The following is a 7,623-nucleotide window of genomic DNA, read 5'->3' as shown; positions in this document are numbered from 1 at the left end:
TTTGCTTTGGCCCAATGCCAGACATTGCTGGAACCAATCGTGTTTTCTTCTCCAACCTCGATCATTAACAATTTCCTCCTCGGCTTGGTCTGTCCACCGAGGCCCAAGATCCTAATTCCAATTCCAAGCTCAAGCACGTCCGTTCTTTCTGTTGGCAGGCAGGCACTCAGTGAGTGAGGGAGATAGAGAAACGGTGAAATTGAGAGAAAACAGATTTCTCTTTCGCCGACGAGATTTGCCTCACACTGCCGCTCGTGTTTCTTTCCCCCCCCCAAGGCCCTTTTTATTAGAACCTTCCCGCTTCTCCCAAAACGGAGGCCCCAAGATTGAGGGGTACCTTGAGCCCAAATCTAAATTCCACACATCTTCTCGACTCAGCTTAGTCTGTTTCGCCTTCTTTCTCTCACTCTCACACCTCGATCCATGGACCACGGATTGTACAATATGGTAGCACACTGTAGTACGAACAGTTGTTGGAACGAGCGGGTACCTCCACTCCATGTATTGGCTGCAATCTGGTTTTGGCACTTAGGAATAAAAACCGCCCTTTGGGAACCCACCAGACAGGAGTCTTGGGCTACTAGTGTGTTTACACGTGAGGCCATCATGAGCGGAAATGTCAGGCAGCGCTCAACATAGTTCTGAAAGGGTGTACAAAAAATGCGAGCTCCATCTCCTTTGGACCATTCCTGGCCTGTGTACCAATGTACAAATCGTTTATTAGTTCATTTTCCGTGGTGTAATTGAGACACGTGATACAAATAGGTTTGTGATCATCTCTGGAAAACAATGATCGTCGGAAAGGCGCTCCTCTGTCTTTCCTTCGTCAAAAGGTTTCCGCTCATGATTTCCATGATCCATCACTTCAGAATACGAGATGAGAGGCTTCTTGTCTCAGGGTGTCCATCAAAGAGAGCTTCACAATCGCGAAGACAGCCCCAACCACGACTTCCTTTTATTTAATCTTAATTTTTTTCTTCTATCTTTTTACCTCAGAGACGGCCATTCAAATAGCAGGAGTAAGTACTGGGTTCTACGTAGGTAATTGAACATCTCAACACGCATGAAGCTACTACGTATTTGCTTAAGAAGCGCGAGCTTGATAATGGTGTTGTTGAGGCTCCTTTCCTATTTTGAGCTCATCTTACTAGGATAGGGTTTTGACTACAAAGAGAATCTTGTTTTCCTCTCCATTGATTGAAAACGAAAAATAGAGCTGAAGATTGGGATCCATCCCACATTCTTCCAAAACAAATCGAATACGCTTGGGTATTGGAATGTTTCGAGCAAGAATGATCTAGTTGTCTTCTTTGAAGTCGATCTGGCTGCGATCGGAAATGAATAAAATAGACGAAGCCTTCTTCAGCCAGTTAATTTCCTGAAAAGCCTCGGGGTCATGTTTCACACTCTCCAGGATCTAAATGAGAAATCTAAAGTGACGCCAAAATACGTGCTCCAATCGGAGGGTGGGGTGCTTATCACTACTAGTCTGCATATCAATATTCCTTTTTTTTCTTTCAATGTGTGTTTGTGAGTGTGTCCTCCAATGTTCTCCCCACTCATCAGGGAAAAAGATTCTCGCGAATCCTGGGAAGGGTCTTTACATTCACCCTCGGCAAGAAGGGATCCACCAAATGCAAACGAGGAAGACGCCCAAAAAAAGGATCTGGACCCCCAAGGAATGAATGGCTCTCTCTGTTTGTTCTGTGACTTTACCACCGGTTCCATTACGCACCAACCGATTCTCGCTCCTTCCTTCATTTTCCCTCTCAATTGGTCGGTTGACAGTCCCGGCTCTGATAGGGGGAAAACTTCGAGCTCAACAAAGATCTTGGGTGTTCTTGTTATTGGGTGGAGATTGTGATTGCGGCTTCTGGGAGGTAAGAGTTGCGCCGTTCTCCGTTGGCAAATTGAGGACCAGAAAAGGGCTTTCGAGGCTCGACGTGGGATTGCTCGTATTTCTTCCCTTCGTTCGTCCGTTCGTTCGTTCGTTCTACGGTCTGTGTAGTTGGGATTTCTCGGGGAGTGCTTGTTCATCCCATTTTGCTCGGTCCTTGGCCGGTGGCTCTTCGTGCTCCCCTCGAATACGTACTCTGAATAGATTCACTCCTCCGAAGAGAAACTCGAGCGATGTCTCGGAGCGGAAGCACCATCATCATCACCACCACCACCCTCACCAAGAACAGCAGCATCGTCAACAACAACAATAAGGCCAGCTCCGAGTCCTCGTCCGCGAGCTCGTAGCCGCGCTCGCGGCCTCCGCTCTGGTTCCCCTCTTTCTCGTCGTTTTGAGTGTGTTTGGATCACAGTTGTGATTTTGCCGGGAAGCGAGTCGAGGCTTCGCGATTAATGTTGTGATCCAGTTCCCCAGTGACGGGAGCTGAGTGAAGAGGTTGGAAGAAAACAACTTGTGTTTTTGACACATTCTTCATTCTCATCAAAACAATTGACTCTTTCCCCCCTCGGATCAATCTCTATAAGAGTGTTCCGTCAGGGCTCGTCGTTCTCATTGCGATCCGGCACTCTGAATCCGGTGGAGTTCCTCATAGTGTTGTCTTTTTTTCCTCCTCTCTCTGTGGGCTTGTTGCTGTTCCCAAAGTCACTTCGGAACTTCGGAACTTCAAAGCACTTCAACAGTACATCAAGGTACTCATTGGAGATTGTCCGGCCAACCTAAGGTCAGTGCTTCAACCCTCATTAGGCTTTAGTTGAATGTACAAACGTTAGGAATTTCCACTCAAAGATTGACAGGTCTGCTCCAATTCAAGTGTGGGCGAGCTCCAAGGTCTAGACCCATATTTTTTGAGACCGCTCTGCCTTGCTAACATAGTAGTGAGCTGTGAAAATGGAAAGCGGACCAGACAAGGACAACAAAGAGTTCATGAAGACAAAACATTCTCAGATTGCCAAATCCCTTGAAAGGCACATGCAAAGCAAAGGCACACCTACCCGTATACGTACATACGTATATACAGTACACTCGCACGGTATCATTTGTCACAAAGGCGATTTCTACTCTGGAAAACGGCTTCTTTTTTATTCTCGTTCAACCTTCTGTCACCTGAAGCTTGATTGCTTTCCATGCTCGCCGACGGCTCTTGCGTTTTATCGGCCTTTTTGTCAGCCACTTGTCCTGAAATTATCCAGAAATGTTAATGGCACATTGAAATTGTCGTGTCTTCGTATCTTTGCCAGCGAGCTTGGCGCTTCGGCACTCATTTACTTGGCCGTTATGACGACATAAATCTCACCAGTTGCTCTGTCGGCATCCCAAGCTCCCAAGTCCTCGGTCGTTGTGAGAGCGACGACGCACTTTGTGATACATTAAAGTCAGATGCAAAGTCAATGACACTGAAGAACCTGCTTAGAATCGCTCACTGGGATGGTGCATGCACTTCCATTTAATGCTTTGGGGACAAATTTCTGTTTCATTAAAGCCGAATCCACCTCCTGAGTGGAACGGTATCTTTGGCAACATTTAGTGATAGTTGATCTAGATTATGGCTATCGTGGTAGGAGAATAATATAATTGAAGGGTGACTTTAGCTTGGTGTTAGTTACCGCTTTTGAGAGGAAAGACAGTGTTGAGAAGAATCACATTTTGTTCGGGTTCAAGTGTGAACGAGTGTTTGCGTCTTTGAAGGCTAATGGTTATTCATCCTGGCTTAGAGTGAAGCGCAATACTGGCGAGCGTTACATCCTTTATCTATTATGTACGTCTTGAAAATGTGATAGAACCTGAACCAAGTTTCTCCCCCAGATCTTTGTGGATGACGTAGATATCATATTTATTTATGTTTAGCTTGGTTTGGTTTGTCGAGCCTTCAGAGTGTCACTTCCCGACGAAATGAAAGCATTCTTTCCCCCTCGAATTGCCACTTAAAAAACCGTTTAGGACCCATAGTGCTTCAACTTATGAGTCCAATATTTCCCCCTCTGAAGTCAGTGAGGAGTTTTGACTCGACATTCCAACACATATTTCATGTGCCAGGAAAACAACGACAAACTAGCCTTTGCATTGATTTCGGGGGGATTTTGGAAACTTGGAGAGATGCAGGATGTGTTGTTTTCACTTTACTTTCTTGAAGTCTATCTCCCAGGAAATGATGGTCAGATGCATTCATTCATTGTGTGTATCCTTGTTAAGGGCGAGATCCAACATACTGTTTTGAGACATTTTGTACTCAAGCACCTTTTCTTGAAAAACAACAACTCCGACGGTCAATATGTAGAAGTGCTTCCTTCAACCTGGAACAAAGTGCATCCTCATCCTCTTCATCTCCATCATCATAACGAAGAAGCGGATAATGATAATGATGATGATTTCGTTGGTCCTCCTGTCATTACTATCATCATAACCATACACGCATTTAGACTCCCCTCGGAGCGGAGAGTCAGATATGGAGCAAGAATACCCCCTAAGAATATTTATGACCAGTCCCCAGTGGTTTTGTTGGTCAATGCCGACCAGGCAAACCGAGGTCCTTAAAAAAGCAGGAACCGTACTAGACAGGATAATCGTCTTTCAGTTGGGAGTGGAAGGACGGACCCCCAATCGTCATGACTTCGGGACCTCGGGATGGGATTCTTTCATCCTCGGGGCCTTCCTTCAATTGAGGCACTTTTCTTGCTCTCTTTATTTCTTTCGTTCTTTCTTCCCTCCACTCTACTTGGGTCACTCGATCTCTCTCTCGCTCTCTCTCGCTCTCTCTCTCTCTCTCTCTCTCTCTCACTCACACACACACACACTGTCAAGGGAGGAGAGATATCAGTTGCATCCTGCTGATTCAAGTGGTTCAAGGGCCTTTGAAATGGACCCATTGAATTGGTCAAGATTCAAGAATGGAGTGAGCCGAACCACAAGATATTGGCTGCAAATTTCTCTCGGGCTCAAGATGAGAGTAAAAAGACGACTGCTGGCTCTATATAGAGAGAGGCGAATAAATTGAGTACGAGAAAAACAGAGATCGAGAGAGAAAGAGAAAGAGAGAGAGAGAGAGAAGAGAGAGAGAGAGAGAGGAGAGAGAGAGCGAAGTGAGACGGGTGGAACAAGGGACAGAAAAAATAAACTCACAATGTTCTAGACATCTTGTCCAAAATTCATGGCCCCCGGATTGAGCAGGCTTATCCATAGAGTGCAACTCTTACACCGTCCGTCTCTCTCGTTTTTTTTCTGGTGAAACAGGCAAAAGAAAAGGGACAGAGAGAGACAGCGAGACAGAGCGACAGAAAAGTCGTTTTCCCGCGAGAAACTGATTGATTTTCTCGTCGACTCTCGCGTTTGTCGCAGAATGAATGTACACGTACTTCTTCCCTCCGTTCGCTCAAAGCATTGTTGCCGCTCCCATAAGCCCAAGTCCAAGACGATCTGGGGGAGCTCTCCGCAGTCTTTCTTTCAAACTTGATCAGCCTCACTCCATTCAAACTTAGTAGAAGCGTTCGTGGGTACAGGGTACAGTAGGTAGGTAGGTAGCATGTGGGACCTCACTACACACCCCTCCTTAGGCTCTAGTAGATAGTGTACAGTGTGTGTGTGTGTGTCTATTGGTGATCCACTCGAGCTCTGCTGACAAACATTCCTAAAGACGGCCATTTTTCATTCCCAGCGGCTTTTACTAACACTCCTAACACATGGCTGATAGTCTGTTTTGATAACTTGCTTTTAATTTTCGCTAAGAGGTCTCACTCACCGAGCACAACGAGGACATCGAAGGCCACCAGAGCGAGCGGTGCCCGGTGCCCGGAGACCAAGGAGATTATCACTAATCTCCTCCGTCAAAGGTGCATTGCCAGTCACGCCCCGATCGAGCTCGAAGACAAATGAAAGCTTGAAAGAGACCGAACACGCCAGCCATGCTCGAGATTTCACACCAATTCGTGTGACAATACCTAGAGGGCAAGTACATAATATTGTACGACGTACATCTCGACATTGAAGTCAAGACAGAACTAGAGAGACACTCTTCCTGAGGAGAACGAGAAGGAGGAGGACAGGTTGACATTTGAATTTCTTATGCCTCATTAGCGAGCCAGACCTGGAGTGCAAAGACACTCCTCGTGTTTGTCTTGGGAACTTGATCTGCTTTCATGGACAGCATCACCTCTCGGGATTCGGGAGTGATTGCAATTTCAATTAGCAAGAAGATGCCAGAGCACTCGTTTGCCTCGTCGTTTTCTTTTACAATTGCGGCCAGAGCACACAGGCCCATAGGCCTACAGGGCTACCTACACTCTGCAGGCCCTCGAGAGACGACGGAAAAGAAATGGACCGTTCAGAATAATGTGGCAAGTGGTTTTGACTGTTTTCCCAGCCTCCTAAGGGGGGGGGGAGGCGGGGTGAGCAACTTTTTGGGCAAATAGAATAAAAAGAAAAGTTCCCCCGAAGAAAGTTTGTCCCCTTCGGGCCCATGGCCCTCAAAGAATACAATGTGACTGGATTAACGTCCAGGCTCTAAGTTATTCGCGTTTTGCTGGTTGTTCCAAGTCAATGCCGTGGTCCATATAAATAACCCAAATTGGCCGCATTCGCACGGGGTCTCATGGGAGAACTCCTAAAGATTCCAGTCTTCACATACATAGCTCTGAGTTTTCGCAAATGCCGTGAAATAGCCATGCTCAAGGCCGAACTTTTAGAGTCCACTCAATACCAGAAGCGCTTAGCTAAGACAACAAAGTTAGGGAGCTTGAACAACAGCCAGGACCAACTAATTTGGATCCTTCAAAGCCTTAAAGTACTCTTTTGACTGGCTCTCAAATGGATTCTCAAGGATGATCGACACGAGAGGAAGTTTCAACCTTCATCGTGGGATCCAATCCCCTACTCAGTCAATCAAATCGACTTGTGTGTGTACAATACAGAGCTTGTGTGCTTAAATGTACGAAGTTGAACGAGAGAGATAAATCCAGGAAAAGGACTCATCCATCCATCATCAATTGATTTCAAAAGGCTTCTCTCCTCAATGAAATCGACTGACTCTGGACAAAAAAACCCACCTGTGCAGAATAACGCACCCAAACAACTTTTGGGCGGAAATTCTTCAACCAAAGTTGAATCTCGAGGTGCATTTTCTTTCATAACATACTCGCACAACAGGTTATGACAGCCTTCACGTGTTTCAACGCTACCAAAAGACGGGAATATTTCTGCCAAAAGGCAGGGGATAAGATAACCCAGATCCAAGTCTCAATGGACCTCTCCACTAGAACAATGTTTCAGTGCGTCATGTTCGAAAATGGATTTCACCCATTCTAAGCCTTTTTTCGGGCCAGAAGTACGATAATGCTCTCTCGTCGGGTTCGCACTAACCACAATTGGGCATCTCATCTCTTTCCGTTTGAGTTTCCCCCTAATTTTTTGCTTGTTAAACATCTTGAACAGTATCTTGCCGCGACCAACCCGTTAGTACAAAAACCATTTATCTGTAACAACAACAACAGTGGGAAATACACTTCCACTAGTGGTTATGCGGTTGAGACGTAGTGGTGCTACGAACCTTGCCGCCAATGTGCATTAATAATGTGGCTGCTCAAAAGTAGGAAAGCCAACTTTATCTCAAGGCTCAAGAAAAACAGGCCTCTTCGCTATGCCCGTCGTCGTTCGTCTATATAGTTGAGAAGGAAACC

At 46.0% G+C, this 7,623-nt stretch overlaps 1 protein-coding gene across 1 annotated transcript in view; it reads left to right on the top strand.

Moving 5' to 3' along the window:
- The first annotated feature begins 2,410 nt into the window (after positions 1 to 2,410).
- LOC131889461 (probable G-protein coupled receptor B0563.6) overlaps positions 2,411 to 7,623 on the top strand; it is a 24,321-nt gene continuing 19,108 nt past the window's right edge. The window contains exon 1 of the mRNA XM_059238566.1: positions 2,411 to 2,678. The gene's annotated coding sequence lies outside the window, so the exon portion shown is untranslated. The remainder of the gene's footprint in view (positions 2,679 to 7,623) is intronic.

This window comes from Tigriopus californicus, chromosome 10 (assembly GCF_007210705.1).
Source record: "Tigriopus californicus strain San Diego chromosome 10, Tcal_SD_v2.1, whole genome shotgun sequence".
NCBI lineage: Eukaryota > Metazoa > Arthropoda > Copepoda > Harpacticoida > Harpacticidae > Tigriopus > Tigriopus californicus.
The sequence above is the reverse complement of the archived record's forward strand: the minus strand, read 5'-3'. Positions and strand labels throughout refer to the sequence as shown.